The sequence below is a fragment of the Callorhinus ursinus genome, unplaced genomic scaffold, assembly GCF_003265705.2.
Source record: "Callorhinus ursinus isolate GAN/ISIS: 27379988/994484 unplaced genomic scaffold, GSC_fseal_2.0 scaffold1, whole genome shotgun sequence".
Lineage (NCBI taxonomy): Eukaryota > Metazoa > Chordata > Mammalia > Carnivora > Otariidae > Callorhinus > Callorhinus ursinus.
The window spans coordinates 48,917,010-48,933,153 of record NW_027397063.1 but is presented as its reverse complement, the minus strand read 5'-3'; the positions used below and the strand labels follow the sequence as shown (position 1 = coordinate 48,933,153).

The 16,144-nt window shown below is 44.9% G+C and overlaps 1 protein-coding gene and 1 long non-coding RNA gene across 7 annotated transcripts in view; one reads left to right on the top strand and one right to left on the bottom strand.

Annotated features, from left to right (window-relative positions):
- Positions 1 to 16,144, bottom strand: part of PHLDB2 (pleckstrin homology like domain family B member 2) — a 215,374-nt gene that overhangs the window by 180,300 nt on the left and 18,930 nt on the right. The window lies entirely within an intron of this gene.
- LOC141374193 (uncharacterized) lies at positions 1,510 to 11,398 on the top strand. Its single transcript, XR_012380883.1, has 3 exons — positions 1,510 to 1,603; positions 9,160 to 9,270; positions 11,303 to 11,398. It is a non-coding gene; the product is annotated as an uncharacterized lncRNA (long non-coding RNA).

Here is a 16,144-nt window from a genome sequence, read left to right as displayed (position 1 = left end):
ACCACTAAACCATCCCCGAAGGGTCACTAGTCAGGGCGGAACTCTGCAGCAAGAGCAAGTTCGGAGAAACACGTGCAGTGGATCTCATTCCTGCAATCGTCTATCGCCGCCAGACGCCTCCCAGCCCCTCACAGAGGTGACCTGAGAGCCCAGGAGTGTTCCACAGGGAGGGAGGAGCGGTCAAGCCTGAGGGCTTTCCCGGGCACTGGCCTTCTTCCTCTGTTGAGTCTGTGGGCCCTGTGAACAGGGAGCAGCAAGATGCGGAGAGCCGCATCCTCCTAGTGCCTTGGTAGGTTTCCTAGACCTTGGCTAGGTGGACAGGGCACTTGAGTACTGAGTCTATATGGCAACTAAACAGCATCTGCAACTCTCTAACAGCCATTTGGGCCCCTTCCTGCTACCTGCTAGCAACATATCCTTTCGAAGCTGGGGTGAAAAGAGAGTGCAGAAACAAGTTTCCAACTCAAGAGATGACGTGGCATCTAAAACACAAAACAAGTGAAAAAGTAAAAGCAGAACCAGACCTATCACTACAGACAACAGACTGGTGGTTGCAGAGGTGAGGGGAGTGGGGGGTGGACAAAATGGGTGAAGGGGAGTAGAAAGTACAGGCTTCCAGTTACGGAATGGCTAGGGCACCCGGATGGAAGGCACAGCATAAGGCATACAGCCAATGGCGTTGTAATGGCGTCTGCATGGTGACCAATGGGAGCTACACTTGTGGAGACGTTGAATCACTGTGTCGTACACTTGAAACTAATGTCACATCGTGTGCAACCTGTACATCAATTAAAAAAGAAAGATGATGGTGGTAGCATCTGTGATGAAACTCTACTGTTTAGGGATCTTAGGAATAAGGCTAAAGGTCCAATCAGACCTGGCCTCGTCTTAAACCTGCGCTATCGTGAATCCCAATAGTTTACTGAGATCAAACACAAATCCTTTGCTTGCTAAGTTTCTGAGGGGTAAAGCAGCTATGTTTATTTATTTAATCAATAAAGTTTTACTAGGCAGGAGCTCTGCCAGGCAAGGATATAGAAAGCCACAGAGGTAATAAGCCACTGTCTCTGCCTGAAAAAGGAATTTGGGTAAATCGATCACAACAATCCAATAGCATGGAGGGCATGCAAAGTGCTGAAGAAAGCACTGAGGTACAGAGAGGCACTTTGCAGAGAAGTCAGGAGTCAAGGAAGACCCTACCCAAAGTCCAACTTTCTCTAAACTGACGTGACAAGTCACTGATTTTCTGGGTCCTCAAGGGACACCTAGGTACATGTTGGGATCCATATTCGCACAAGCCTTGGCTGCTTACATACATTTGGGTCATGCAGTGGCTCCCATACCTTACTGTGCATTGAAAGCACCCGGGAAGCAATAAAAATGAAATTCCTTAGTCCCCACTCCAAGAATTTCTGATGATGTTGGTTTGAAGCAGAATCTGGGAAACCTGGTTAATTTTTATTAACAAGCTTTTCAGTTGATTCTGCTGAAAGTGGTTCTCAGGCTGCACTTTGAGTAACGCTGTCAGAGCCCTGAGTTTCCCGCTTGTCTCCACCAAGGACTGGTCTCCGGCTTTCACCAATTCAATCCCGGTAGCAAGAAAGTAAGTACTTATCTGTTTACTGTAGTTGTTTGTCTCTCTGCTTAAACCCAGGGAAAATATACTGGGAATCGGAGGTGTTTGATCGACATACGAATGGGTGTGGACAGAGGAGAGGTTGCCGGCCCCAGCTAAGCGTTCTCTCTCTGTGTGGAGAAAACCCAAACTACAGTCCTCCCGGGCCCCAGCCCTCCCGTGGCGGTGCAGTGGAGGGCCTCTGAAGAAAGCGTGGGGAGAAAGGCTCTGTGAGGTGTTTCTGTAAAGAAATACTGTCTTGCCCTGAGGCCTGGAGATGTATAAGGCAAACAGAGACGTTCTCGGCCTATAGGGAAGCCCTTTGACGAGGAAAGCTACAGTGGATGGATGTCCTCTTATACTTTCACCTGTGAATCTGAGGTGAGAAAAATGCTACTGCAAATAAAAAAAAAGAGAGAGAGAGAGAGAGAGAATTTAGACTTGGCTGGGTCCCTGGCACAGACTGCTTTGTAAGAAGCAAGTCATTCCCAGGGTCTGGCTAGGACGGGGATGATGTAGGCACTTCTGAGCCCAGAGACCAGATGGCTGACAGAGTTTCAAAGCGTTTTCCAGGCTTGGGGTAAACACACCATCCCAGACACCTGTAGCCACAGGCACTTGCACACGCGCCCTTTTGTGGGCTTCCTTTTCCTCCTCTTCTCTCCCTTCTTCTTAGTCCTTCCCCCTCCTCCGCCCCCCCTTTTTTAAAAAAATCTTTCTTCTACTATAGAAAATATAAAAGCAATTTATTTTAAAACATAAATCCGAAAGATAACGTTAAATCCTTTGGAAAATACAAAGTGTAGAACTTTTCCAGAATCACGTTGGAAAAGACTTTCGTCTGAACCTGGTCTCCTTCTGAATAATAATAATAATAATTAATAATAATGTAGATTTTGATCCATTTTAAGTATGTTACTTGTTCTCCACGATGTGAGTGAACAGAGTTTATAGTACAAGTAAGACAGAAGTAAAAATCCCCAAATGATAGCAACTTTGTATTTTAGGGGAGCATTTATCTCTTTGTGGAGGGGGGGTAGCCGTGGGGTATTCTGTACTGAATCCAAAGGGTCGTTTGTCAAAATACAGAAATTTTAAAAACCTAATGGGATAAAGTCGATCTTTATAAAAGGAAGTTAATCGTTATGTTTGAGGTAGGTGAAACCAAAGTAGCTATGTCAGGGATGATGGTTTCAGAGTAAAAGATGATTTTCAAGAAGAAACACGGTCTTTATTATTACGGATTGAATTGTGTCCCCCAAAAGATGCTGAGATCCTAACCACCAATACCTGGGAATGTGACCTTCTTTGTAAGTGGATTCTTACAGATGATCAAATTAAGATGAAGTCATTAGGGTAGGCCCCAGTCCAGAACGACGGGTGTCCTTATAAAAAGTGGGAGTTTGGGCACAAAGACTGACACACACAGAGGGAGAACACCACGTGACAAAGAAGAAATCACCAGAAGCCAAGAAGTGAAGCATGGAAAAGAATTTCCCTCGTCTGGCCCTCAGAGGGAACCAAACTGTCTACATCTCGATTTGAAATTCTACCCTCTAGCACTATGAGACAATAAATTTCTGTTGTTCAAGCCAGCCAGTGTATGTCACTCTTACAGCAGCTCTAGGAAATGAGATTTCTAGGTGAATACATTTACCTAGACACAGACTCTTCCTTCTCAAGGTCCAGGATTGCTGACTGACCAACCTGAGTGGGTTGAGCTATACCAGAACACCGGGAAAAGGTGCACACTGGTTTGTGAGGAGCCTTGGGGAGAGGTCCAGGGTACCACAAAGCTGTTAGGCTCCATGTCTTTGCTATAGGGCCTCCCCAGCCTCGACTCTGGCTTACTGGAATTGGACCAGTTACTGTTTTGTGCTGAGGTGGCTCTTCTCTGTGGGCAGTCAGATCCTTGATTAGCCCACTGGGACTAGGATTTTAACATTACCTTTCTCTGCTCATCTTCCATAAGGAGTCTCACAGCATATACTGGCAAGTTCCTGGGTTGAGAAGTCAGATTTTTACTTTTGGTTTCTAATTTTAGCTCTGTTGACATTAGCAGGTCACTTCATATCTCTGAATAAGTTTTGCATTTTTTTTAAAGGTTTTATTTATTTATTTGACAGAGAGAGACACAGCGAGAGAGGGAACAGAAGCAGGGGGAGTGGGAGAGGGAGAAGCAGGCTTCCTGCTGAGCAGGGAGCCCGATGCGGGGCTCGATCCCAGGACCCTGGGACCGTGACCTGAGCCGAAGGCAGATGCTTAATGACTGAGCCACCCAGGCGCCCCAAGTTTTGCATTTGTGAAATGGGTACAGGAATACAAGCTTTGTCACAGTATTCCTATAATAACATAAAAGGTTTTAGTACACTGTCCAGCATTTTCCCAAGTGTGTTTCTATAGTCTCATAACAGGGTGTGTGTGGGGGGGGGGGATGGGTGTGTGGGTGCGTGCGCACGCCAAGAGAATCATTGCTCCTGGAAATAAAATATAACAGGAAAGTCACAGATTCTCAGAGGACAGCCACTTAACATTTGCATTAAAAATAGTAACAAATAAATGTCAAGCTAAATCCGCAAGTTCTTACTAATTGATAATCTCTAAGGAAAAAGGGACACATACACACACACACACACACACACACACACACACACACGGGGAAATTAGAAGAAAATGTAATGGGCAAAGACCTAAATTCCTGCTTGGGGATGATAAATGTTTCCCCAGGCAGTTTCTACATCCCAAGGGAGGCTGGTATCTGGGAAAATACATTGTTGATGTAATGAGAACCTTGCCCAGAGGAAGCACCTTCTGCTGAGGGAGATAGGGGCCTCTGGATGCAGCCGGGGATTCTCGACTGTGAGGCTCTGGCCTGTCTTTCTCATCGCCCCAGGCTTCCCGTTATGAATTGATGATCCTGCTTCTCTCTCTACAATGCTATGTTGGAATACTTGCAAGTGAAGTCAGGTTTGTGAAATTATATGAGAAGCTAAGAAAATGAAAGAACTAAAACACAACACTAGATTCTATGGGTTGATTTATCTTTCTCTTCTAAACCACGAGGACACTCATGGCGATCTCGGGTCAGGCATACCCCAGGCAGCAGGGTCCTTAATCTCCGTCTTATATAAACCATGTGTGTTTCATTGATTTGCATCCATCTGCCCAAACACTTGCTGAACAGAGTGGCAAAAGATAACCAGTGTAGAGCTGGAACAAAACCCAGGGGGTTGATGGGAAAACTTTCCAAAGCAGCAGGCTGTGGGCAGAATTGCATGCCCAGAAAGCTAAGAGTATATGTACGGTTTTTCATGTGTGTTTTTGGCTTGGGAAATCTTGGGGATGAGGAAATCCAATTCTCCAGCATCCTTGCCCCCTGAGGTTGTACAGACTCATGCAGGCCATGGGCACTTTAGCTCAGTTATTGGGGAATATATTGGTGAAACTCCAACCGACCTTGATTTAGAGCAATGAAATGTTCAAATTGAGGACAGGCAGATGATGAATATTTGATTGATGGGGTCTTGTGAGATAAAAGAGGTTGTCTTCATAATCTTTGGGATGTCAGCATATGGGGAGAGGAAGGTGTATGACAGCGTAGCTGAGCAAGGCTTCGGACCCAAGTGCAAATGTTTATTTGGGCATTGGACTCCTTCCCAGACCTTTAGGCCCTAATATTTGGACTGGTTTCCCCATCCTCCTTTTGGCCCAGGAGCTTGTAAAGGAACTCGGAGGGGACGGTTTCTTTTCTCTTCCCTAGGCCAAGCCACATCCAAACACAAGATTTCACACACAAGGTTGATCTCATATACTAAACAAAAGTCAAGCCCAAGACCTAAGCTGTTCTTAGGTCACAAACATCCTGTTAAATGTGGATCTTCACTAACAATTTCCATCTGGCAACACTCCCGGCCACGTGTCTGACCACGGGTCAGAGGTGAATGGAAGGCAGCGGTTCACCCAAGGGCCCGTAATTAAAAACAGAAGACATGGCTCACTGGTGGCCGGAGGGCTCCTTGGGCATTTGTGAATCTCTCCCTTAGGCAAAAATGAGAGTGGGAGTTGGTTCGATGGTATGTTGAAGCATTCCAGACATGAATCTAAGTATTGTCTCTGAGGACCTCCGCACGTAGGCCCAGAGAGAAAATGCAAAATCAGCTGGCAAGGCGGAGCAGACCCGAGGAGTGCAGGAGAGTTTGGGTGCTGAGGGTGCGCCGGAGGATGTTTCCATCGCTGGCGGTTGAATGGATCTTTGGCCAGCAAGCGTCTGTGAGCATTGCCACCGCGGTGATTCACGTATTTGTGGCCAGACCAGAAGGTGGGGGTGGGGGTGGACGGCTTCACCAATGAATGAGCTCCCCAGCAGTCCCTGAATTCCTGTGGCTGCTCATTTCCAGTGTTTCCATTCATGGGTTAGGGCTTGGGCCAAGACAGAAAAGGGCTCTCCTGAGGTCATGTTGTCAGCACCACAGATCTCACCAACTGTACTCTTCCATTTCTTTCCTCTTTAGATGCATCAGAACCTTCCTCTGCTGTTTACAGAGAATTAGACCTTCCTTCCAAGTGGAAAACACTTGTTACAAACTATGTGCACGTAGGAAAGGCAGCCATCGAGTCTAGGTGGATAGGGCAGGATTTTATGAGAACACGTCAGTTCTCCTTGGCATATGTCACCATTTTCCAATCCCCCTCCATGCAGAAATTCTGTTTTATTCTTGCAATCCAGTTTCTAGTCAAAACCATCCCCAATGAAGTGAGACCATCGGTCCTATTTCCCTCCTCATAAGGGAAAGGGCACCTATTTGCTGCCTTCTACTCTCGCCTTTTCCTAATTGTCTTCTAGGCACTCCCAGTGAGGATCAATCATCTCTCTCTTTCTGTTTCTTCACTTCTAATTTGACTTCCAAGCCTCACCCTCTATCACATCTTGCCAGCTCTCCCCAAATCCCACCTGCTTCCCCTATAAAACCCAGTTAATATACCTCTCAATCTGGCTTGGAAAATCAAGCCTCAGTCATCACAAAGATTAACATCTCTGCAGACAAATTTAGTGGCCGTATTTTTAAAATAATATTCTGGAGAATAGCAGTGACAACAAAACATGTTTCTCATCGCTGCTAAAATCACGGCCTCTGGCAATAGCTAAGGATACAGCTGGAATGGGGTCATGATAATCATAATTGTTACCATTTGTTGAGCTATCACTAAGTACCGGGAATAATTCTGAGTACCTGATTAAAAATATCTCAGGTTTATAGCAGCAATGTCCACAATAGCCAAAATAAGGAAAGAGCCTAGATGTCCATCAACAAATGAATGGATAAAGAAGATGTGGTATGTGTACATACACACACACACACACACACACACACACACACACGATGGAATATTACTCAGCAATCAAAAGGAATGAAATCTTGCCATTTGCAACAGTGTGGATAGAACTAGAGGGTATTATGCTATGCTGACTTATTTCTAAGTCAGTCAGAGAGAGACAAATACCATATTATTTCACTCATATGTGGAATTTAAGAAACAAAACAGATGAACATAGGGGAAGAGAAGGAAAAATAAGATAAAAAGCGAGAGGGAGACAAACCATAAGAGATGCTGAACTCTAGGAAACAAAATGAGGGTTGGGGAGTGGAGGTGGGGGGATGGGGTAACTGGGTGACGGGCACTAAGGAGGGCATTTGATATAATGAACACCGGTGTTATATGCAACTGATGAATCCCTAAATTCTACCCCTGAAACTAATAATATACTATATGTTAACTAAATTGAATTTAAATAAAAAATTAAAAAAAAACTAAAGGAATTTGAATGGCAAAAACAATATTTCATGTAATCTCACAACTAAATGCAGAAGTCACAATTATTATCCTTATTTTCAGATAATGAAAATATGCTTTTTTCTGATTCCTCAAACTTGAAAATGGTGGAGTAATTTAAAACCTAGATGGCAGGAATTTAAAAGGAAAGAAAATTAAAGAAAAAAGAAAACCTTTGCTCATAGTGAAAATGCCTGTTTCTGATTTGCGGTTATATGACCAGAAATATTTGATTCTCTAGTTTGGCAGCAATAATCTACGAGATTCTACTTAGTAGAATGTGGAAGAATGGCAGATGTTTACAGATGTCCTTTTACTGGCATGAAGGGTTCTTACTAGGAGACCCCAGGACTGTGAGGAATAGTGTTTCACCCAAAGCTGAACACAGCTTCCCTCTGGTTGTCCACACTCCGATCTTTCTGGGGAAAAGAACACCTTCATAAAGCTGGAAAACATCCCTTGACATTTTGTATACAGGTTTCCTGTCTCAAATTAGCTGTGACCACACTGCCCTCTAACTGACCAGAGTAACCAGACAGGAGCTATAAAGCCAGATATCAGAGTGAAGTGACCTTCTCAGTTGACACAATGCATGTGTAGGAACTCTTTGGCTTTAATACACCTTTAGGATTGTTAACTCCTAAAAGATAAGGATGTCTGTGCCCCTACAGACCCAGTACCTAGTAAGGGCCAAGTCCAGGTTTATCAAATAAATGAATGTCACACACCTAGTTCATGCCAAGTTGGAAAAATTCTGGAACTTTCAGACTGGAATGTTTAGACTGGAATATTACACATTTGGTAAGCACTTTCAGAGGAGGTGTTAAGCTGAGGTCTTCAGAGGCTCTGTGAACCCTCTGAAATTATGTGCAAAACTTCATGTCTACATGTGGGAATTTTGGTGAGGGTCTTTAGCATTCATTAAATTCTTAAGAACGTTCTTGAACCAAATTACTGAAGAATTACTGCTTCATGGTTTAAAAAGCAGTCACACTTCATGATTTTATTTTACTATAGAGCAATGCTATATGAAGGACATCATCATAATCCTTAATTTACAGAGGGAGAAAAGGTGACATTGAGAAAGATGGGCACAGGTATGATATAAAAAAAAGTGTCCTCAGGGCGCCTCGGTGGCTCAGTCCGTTAAACGGCTGCCTTCAGCTCAGGTCATGATCCCAGGGTCCCAGGATCAAGCCCCGCATCGGGCTCCCTGCTTGGCAGGGAGCCCGGCCCGCTTCTCCCCTCTCCTGCTTCCCCTGCTTGTGCTTGCATGCTCTCTCTCTCTCTCTCTCGATCTCTGTCAAATAAATAAAATATTTTTTAAAAACGTGTTCTCACTGCAGATGTCTGTTCTTGCCACTTGCTGTGTGAGCACCTGTGTGCCTGTGTGCGTGCAGAGAAAGAAACAACAGTGAAATGTAGATTCACATTTGCTTGGACGCTGGCTTTCCTTCTACCCCAAGAGTCAAAGGATGGGACCATGTCTTGCCCCCCCAACTATCAGTTTCCATTTCAGGGAACTGCTTGATAGAAGCTGCCTCTGGTTTTTAGCTCAAGCCCTGACGCAATGGCCAACCCAGCAGAGTAGTATAAGAACCAGAGAAGAAATGCATCACCATTTACTTTTGAGCTTAACTTCTTTATCTATATAATGGAGTTAAAAAATACCACTTACTCTGACCCGAATACATTTCTCTCTCTTTCTACAGGCAGCTGAAAACCTAAGTGACTTCTGGATCGATCCTCTCTCCTGGATGCTTTGTACTACCTGACATCTGGGACTCGTTTCCTCAACTGCAAACTGAGAGCTGCAGGACGAGGTAATTTTGTCGATGACTTTTAGCTCTAAAGTGCTTTTTCGATGCTACTGTTGCGGAAGAAGCGAGTGGGGTGTGGGCAAGTGAAAGCATAAAAGCAAAGGAACATCCGCTTAGTTAGCGTTCCTGGAATCATTTCTTTCCATTATCTCCCTCCACTGGTGTTTGGATTCATTCTTTTCCTTCTCACCGCACCTTGAGTGGTGACATCATTACTTTCTCCCGCATCTTCAGGAAATCCTGCGAGTCACACCTAGGCACTTCAAACACTGATGCTGGTGGAGGAGGCCAAGGGCAAAGGGTGTTTAATGTCTCCTGGTTTTCCCCACCCTCCTGCTGGGAGAATGACAGGTCAGGTGGGGGAATGCTCACACTCCCGGGAAGTGGTTTTCCTACCAACAAAAGGCAAATCGGAACTGCGCTGACAAGTTCCCCTGGGGCACTGCAGAGGGTTGGCCCGATGACCTGTGCAGGTCTTTCAACTCTCAGAATGGGTGATTCTGCAATTCTTCTTCATGACTAGATCACCCAGGGATTAACACATTCTCCCTCAGCAAGTATAAATGAAGGCTTGGAAGACGGAGTCTGACTCATGAGAAGTAAGGGGGGTTAGAGTCCAAGTCTGAGTGAGTGGAGCTTATTTCCTGTGTTTGGGGATCAGAGCTATACTGTTGCACAACTCCAGGGCTGCTCATTCTTTGTCATAGACTCCCCTTGGAACACGGTTTTAATACAGTGTCACAGAATCCGTGATCCCTGACACGGAGCGACACCGCTGCCCTGCTTGTGATGCCCTAAGGACCTTCGTTTCATCACAGAATTTCATATCCTCTGGAGGTTGAAATCTCGACGTCTGGGGAGTACTTTCATCATAGTTCCTTTATGAAACCTGGTAAAATCCCACATCTCCATGCATATGCTGGAACAAAAATGTGATTGATAAAGAAAAGAGGCTAAATTGGGGGTAGGGGTGATGAGTGATTTATAAATCCAGACAGCAAACCAAGTTTAACACCAGACAGAAGAATGTACAGAGACTGCTGTTTTATCCTGTACTCTTTCATGATACAGTACTTCCTCCACTAATGTGGGATCTGCGAGCTGATTGAAAGTTGAAAATATCCTAAGTCGACAATACATGTAATGCACCTAACTTACAGAACATCACAGCTCAGCCGAGTCTACCTTACATATGCTAGGAACACTTCCATTAGCCTACAGCTGGGCAACATCATCTAACATCAAGTCTATTTTATAAGAAAATGTTGAATGTCTCATGTCATTTATTGAATTGTACCAAAAGTGAAAAACAGAATGGTTGTAAGTAGAGGGGTTGCTTACCCTCGTAATCGGGGCGGGGCGGGGGCTGCCTGGGAGCTGTGAGAGAGTCTTGTACTGCATATCGCTAGCCTGAGAAAAGATCCCAGTATTCCAAATATGAAGTATGGTTTCTTTTTTTTTTAAGATTTTATTTATTTATTTGACAGAGAGAGAGAGCACAAGCAGGTGGAGCGGCAGGCAGAGGGAGAAGCGGGCTCCTCGCTGAGCAGGGAGCCCGATGCGGGGCTCGATCCCAGGACGCTGGGATCATGACCTGAGCCGAAGGCAGACGCTTAACGACTGAGCCACCCAGGCGCCCCTGAAGTATGGTTTCTACTGAATGCATATTGCTTTTGAACCATCATAAAGTTGAAAAATCCGAAGTCAAAACACTGTATTTTTTTTTTTAAGAATCTTAGGTGTTGGGCGCCTTGGTGGCTCAGTCGTTAAGCGTCTGCCTTTGGCTCAGGTCATGATCCCAGGGTCCTGGGATCGAGCCCCGCATCGGGCTCCCTGCTCAGCGGGGAGCCTCCGTCTCCCTCTCCCACTCCCCCTGCTTGTGTTCCCTCACTCGCTGTGTCTCTCTCTGTCAAATACATAAATAAAATCTTTAAAAAAAAATCCTAGGTGTTGGAATTAGTTTAGTCAGTTGTATGGAATAGGGTGGTCATAAGTGGTTTCAGCAGTTAATGGATTTCTTTATTCATGTGACCAGTTTACCATGTAATAACTCCCATTCCCTGGCTGCTGACCGAGGGTCAAGTGCTTTCTCACACAGTATTTCGTTGGAGCCTCCCGGGAACCCTAGGAGGTAGGTGTTACTGTCTCTATTTTTATAAACAGAAAACTGGATCTCAAAGAGGCTCATAACTTGCCCGAGGTCACTCAACACAAGTCGCTGTGTTAAGGGTCAAACAGGGCTGCCTGACTCCAAAGCTGCCCCGTTACCAGGACACCAAGCTGCTTCCTTCCTTTCTATGAGGCCATTATGTTTTTCTTGAGCAAATGTAGCCAGAAATGCTCCATTACTTGCCCTGGGGTAGAACTAGTAATAGTAACAAGAGCAATGCCTGGAGAGCTTATTATGTGCCAGGAATGTCCCTGAACACTCTCTAATGTCTTAAATAACTTATTCTTTGTAAAATCCTACAAGGTAGGGATCGAGCCCCATTTCTGGATGAGGAACGCAAGACATGGAGAGGTTGTGCAACTGGCCCAAAGTCCCCGGGCTTGTTAGTCAGGGGGCGGAGCTGGGAATCAGAGCCAGACAGCTAGGCTCCAGAAGCTGCGCAGTCAGCCGCTCGGCCGGAGCAGCTTGTCAGGGGGGCAAATCAGTCCGTGGAGACCCACTGCTCTGTTCAGATTTGTCCAGGCTCGCATTAGACACGGTTTGTGGAGGGTTGATGCTCTAGGAGGGAAAAATGCTAGTGAGTAAACGGATCGAACCTCTAACCCTTGCTTTCCATTGCTTGGTTGTCCAACACACCCAGGTTCAGGCAGGATCATCAAGCTAAGGGCACCATGCTTTCTTGTCGTTCCTTGGGGGCACCTATGGGAGTGCGGGGGGATCACACCACGCTGGGGGAGGGGAGCGGTAGAAGAGGACGGCCCCCCGCAGAGCCACGGGTCCTGCAGGGCAAGTAGTTTGTTTTTTTTTTTTTTTTAAAGATTTTATTTATTTGACAGAGAGAGACACAGCGAGAGAAGGAACACAAGCTCGGAGAGGGAGAGAGGGAGAAGCAGGCTTCCTGCTGAGCAGGGAGCCCGATGCGGGGCTCCATCCCAGGACCCTGGGACCATGACCTGAGCCGAAGGCAGACTCTTAACGACTGAGCCACCCAGGCGCCCCAGGGCAGATAGTTTTAATTTTCCCATTTCTCTTCTCACTTCTCAGTCATCGCTCTGCTTTTTCAGAAAAGGGAAATTAATTCTTTGGAATTCCTAGGAACCGGAGGGTTTTGAATCTGTAATGTTTATGAATCTGCTAAGAACACTGGGAAATGAGGCTTCTTTTTGCTTATGAAGTCATAGTTTAACCCAAACCAAAAAAAAAAAAAAAAAAAGCTAGAGAGAGTCTGTGGGGATCAGAGCTGGGTATTGTGTTACAGAAATTTTCCATTTCAGACACAAACTACATACGGCAGCTTGTGGGCCAAAAAAGGCAGAGCGAGACTCCAGGGGGAGCTGAAGTAATAATACCTCCTCCTTTAATCCCGAAGAGGATGGCCAGGTTCTCGGGGAGGGTTGTCCAGAAGGTCTGGATCAGATCACACTTAAATATCTGGGATTAGAATGATGCTAATAGCGGCATTGCGGGGCATTAGCTTCAGAGAGCTCCACAGGATGCCCCCGGGCAAGATACTTAGCCCCTCAGTGCCTCAGTTTCCCATACCTGACGACGAGACAGACTCCTCAAAATTTGTAGAATGTAGTAAAAGTGTTATACATACAGGCTATATAATAATGGTGGGATACGACTAGTTATATTATTAAACAGTACCTAATTAGCTAGCATTTACCCAAGCCTTATTACACATGAACCACTATGCTAAAGATTTCTAAATATCTCCTTTCCAGATCGGTGGTATCATTTTCCTGATTTTTACATGTGAGGAGACTGCAGTTTAGAAATGCTAAGTGAGATAGGAATTCTTAATCTCAGGAAACAAACTGAGGGTTGCTGGAGTGGTGGGGGGCGGGAGGGATGGGGTAGCTGGGTGCTAATATTGGGGAGGGTATGTGCTATGGTGAGCGCTAATGAAGGGGAGGGATTTGGAGGGGGAGATGAACCATGAGAGACGATGGACTCTGAGAAACAAACTGAGGGTTCTAGAGGGGAGGGGGGTGGGAGAATGGGTTAGCCTGGTGATGGGTATTAAAGAGGGCACGTACTGCATGGAGCACTGGGTGTTAACGCAAACAACGAATCATGGAACACTACATAAAAAAAAAAGTTAATTAATTAAAAAAAAAAAGAAATGCTAAGTGACTGAACGAGTTCATACCCTTAGGGGGTAGACTGGGGTCTCAAATCTAAATCAAGTCTGGCACCAGTGAACTGACACCTTCTCCTGCCTCTCCAAGGACAGGCCAACCTTGGCCCACATTGCTCCCGGTCCTGGGTTGAATCTTGTGAGAATTCTCCGGATATCCCCCAGAATAGGGGGCATCACTTGTTCAATAAAATATGGTCCTTTGGCTTCTCCTTCCAGCTTTTAGCTTACCATGACAGTACCATTTTTTAAAGAAATATTGCTCTGGTTTTCCTGGTGGATAAACTGGTCTTGGGCTCAATTCTGAAACGGGTATTACTTAGACCCCGGCTTCTTACAGTTCGGTATCCTTGGCCAGCAGCAACATCACCAGGAAACGCAAGCAATGAGAGTTTCTGGCCCCACCCAGACCCACTGAATCAGAAACTCTGAAGATCAGGCTCAGCAATCCGTATTTTAACAAGCCCTCAAGCTGATTCTGAGCAGCCAGAGTTTGAGAACCTCGGGCTTCTGGGGCAGATAAAGGAGAGAGTTAAATCAGGAATAGAGGTCTATGATTCTTAACAGCTGCTAGTGACTCATCTCCCCAGTCATTCCCTTCTGGGTTTCTGTCCTTTTTAGGATGAAGGATTTGCTTGCAATCCCATCTTGTGTGATAAATTTCATCAACAGCGTCTGTTCCTTTCTGAATCGACATGCATGAGGCGACTTTGAGCTTTATCCACTCCCGTGTGCATGCATCGCCCACTTCTGTTTTTGGAACCACTTGCTCAATTTCCAGTCTGGGCAATTAGCTTCAAGTTACTCTTCATGTCAGAAGAGAAAAATAAGTTTGACTAAATCTGTGGTTCTAGACTGAATTAAAGAATGGCAGAACCAGGGTTAGTGTTCCAAACATGCTTGGTTTTAAAGGCTCTGAACAGTGCTACCCATGAGGCAAGTGGCATCCTGTCCGCCTCTCTCCTGCCTGCCCTGCCTAAAATTCAAGACACAGGGTGAAGCAACTAAAGCTGAAAATGGGAGACCTCATGGCTTCAGTTTTCAAATGTAAGCTCTGACTCAAGCTTTGTCGTGGTCTTGGGCTCGCTGGTCCCGCCTGCCTCTCAGTGGGAAAAACTCAAACTGAATGCACGTTGCAGAGACAAGAAAATAGAAAAACTCTTCTTCCCTCCAGTTCCTTCTCCAGAGACCAGTGTAAAATGGGTCCCCAGTCCAACACAAATCTGCCTTTTAATAACCACGTAAGCCTAACTTTCAATAGAAATTATTCCAAGTTTGCGAATTTGTTACAAAAGCCTTTCTTGTTATGTGAGATGCTGCTTTTCCTAATAGAAAAATAGTAGGAAATTTTATTCAACTCTGCCAGAAAATGGAAACTATGGTTATGGATATGACCTGTGTTTAGCATCTTTGGGGTGGGACATGTTATTTTGTCTCAACAAAGATTCACTAACATGAAGTTCTGGTTTGACAGGGTCTCTGGGGTCCAGCTTCTGTCTCTAAATAAGGTAAAATACGCATGAAAACTTGGTTTCTGTTGCCAGAAGCTATTTTTGAGTTTCAAAAGAGTTTTGCTCAGTACTCTGTGCTGCTAAGCCAGTCTGACTCTAATTCACTGTAGATTTACATAAGAACACAGGCCCCAAGCATGGGTTAGCCCCATGCAAATGAAGACAAGCTGGGTGATGGGTATTAAACCCTGACCTGGTAGACGGGGAGCCCCTGCCTAGCAATCTTTCCTGAGACGCTCTTGCAGAAGTGTGGTGGCTCCAGCCCAAATCCAATGTGAGAAAATGACGATACTGGGCCTTCACGTGGTCTTCCCTTTCTGACACGTACACCACGTTCTCTGCCTCAAAGATCCTTGCCTCACAGATGGCATGTTGTCGCTATTATGAAACAAAACTAAATATTTTAATCGCAACATAAAATTTTGAATAAAAATTTTGGAAAAAGATAAGCCCGAGGCCAAAATCTGACTGATCTCTTAATAGCTGTGTGCCTTTGCACAAGTTACTTAACCTCTCTGAGACTTGGGTTGGGTTCCTCTTCTATAGATTGGGGAAAAAATGATAACCATAGGGTTGCTATGAAGACTGATTTGGATAACGTCCAATGCTGGCATTTAGTAGGTGTTATTATTATTTCTTTTTGTCATCTTAAACTCAACTGGTACAAACAGTAAATCCACACGCTAAAACAAAAATTCCCTACTGCCTATGTACATGTATGTGGGAGATATAGAAATATAGATGTGGAAATATAGACAATTGAAAAAATTAAATATATATAATTTTATATATGACATATAATATAATAATACATATAATTACATTTTCACTCTAATCAGCTCTGAGAAACAGTAATCTTTCTTTTTCCTTTCTTTCCTTAAACTGCCCTGTGAACTCTACATTCATCCTGGCATCCTGAATGATACGTACAGGCTCCAGGTGGCTGGGGCCCCACCCTGAGAGGACCCGTTAGCAAAGTATGACGTGTTGCATCCGTCTCTCCCGAGTCTAGTAGAGTCATGATTTCATCATGGTTGTTGACTCACACTTCCC